Source organism: Geospiza fortis, unplaced genomic scaffold (genome assembly GCF_000277835.1).
Source record: "Geospiza fortis unplaced genomic scaffold, GeoFor_1.0 scaffold254, whole genome shotgun sequence".
In the NCBI taxonomy this organism is placed as follows: domain Eukaryota; kingdom Metazoa; phylum Chordata; class Aves; order Passeriformes; family Thraupidae; genus Geospiza; species Geospiza fortis.
In genome coordinates, this window is record NW_005054441.1 from 1,052,194 (window position 1) to 1,053,383 (window position 1,190).

General features: G+C 65.9%; 1 protein-coding gene across 1 annotated transcript in view; it reads left to right on the forward strand.

Moving 5' to 3' along the window:
• The first annotated feature begins 8 nt into the window (after positions 1–8).
• Positions 9–1,190, forward strand: part of TJP3 (tight junction protein 3) — a 10,624-nt gene continuing 9,442 nt past the window's right edge. Inside the window, 2 exon segments of the mRNA XM_031062215.1 lie at positions 9–145; positions 514–613. The gene's annotated coding sequence lies outside the window, so the exon portion shown is untranslated.

The window sequence follows — 1,190 nt, forward strand, 5'->3', positions numbered from 1 at the left end:
ACTGGTCCCCCCTCACCGCTTCGGCGCTGGGCTGGGAGCGGTACCGGCCCCGGAGGGAGGCGGAGAAGCGCGGCGTGGACCTGATCGCTGTCAGCGCCGGAAAGCGGCCCCGCGGAACCAGGGATGACGGAGGCCTGGTCCTCAGGTGCGGACAGGGGAACGGGAGGAGAGGGGACAGCTGCCATCACCAGCTTCCCCCACACCTCCCAGAACAGAGATCTCAAGGCTGGCCCCCGTGTCTGTCCCCTCTTGGGACGATGGGTAACGCTGGGAGGGTTTGGGAGTCTGGGAAAGAGGCCCCCCGGTTCCCTCGGGGACTGGGGCAGAGGAACCCCTGTCCGCAGGCACCGCCAGCATCCTGTAAGCCTGTCCCGGTGCAGCGCTGGGACGGCGATGAGTGCAGGTGGCTGAGCCACCATCACGGTGGAGGACACCGGGGACAGCCCTCCGGGAGACCTGCTATGCCCGGGAAGCTGCCCCCGGAACCCCCTTCCTGCTCCTTCCCCGCTGCAGGCAGAGTCTGGGCCACAAAGGGTTACGCAAGGCACCCTGGAGTGACACCACTGCCACCAGCCCGGGAGCTCAGCTCCTTCCTGGTCGGATCCCAGGCTCGGTGAGTGCCTAATTCTGTCCCCTGAGATCTGTCAGCCCTGCTTTCTGGCTTTCAGCTGTGCTTTCACCTGGGGAACTGGCCATGCTTTGTCCCTCCCTGGCTGGCTCCAGGACCCAGTGACCCTCCTGAAGCTCTGCCCCACGGCACGGGGATACCGGCGGATCGGAGCTCCCCGCCCCAGGGCTGCAGGACGTGCCGCTCTGCTGCCGGTTTACACTCGGTCCGGGGCAGCCCTTCCAGAGACCAGGGCAGGGGGTCGGGATCAGCCCATCGCTCTCCGGGTAGGGTTGGGACAGAGCAGACTCTGGAGGGCTCCAGGACCTCAGTGCTGCATGGCCAGGACCAGACAAGGGACGAGTGGTTTTGCAGCACTGGCAGAGAGCAGGTGCCTCGCTGATCCCAGGAAGGCTTTGAGGTTCTCAGGATGAGGAGCTCTATCAGGGGAGGGGGGTTGGGAAACATTTTGGGTGGTGGGGCTGGCTGTGTGCACGGCTGGGGTGGACTGTGTATGTCGCTTTCCGATAAAGGACCCCCCGACTCGTTGCTGTCCCCAGGGCGGGCGTTCTTGGGGGGGTCA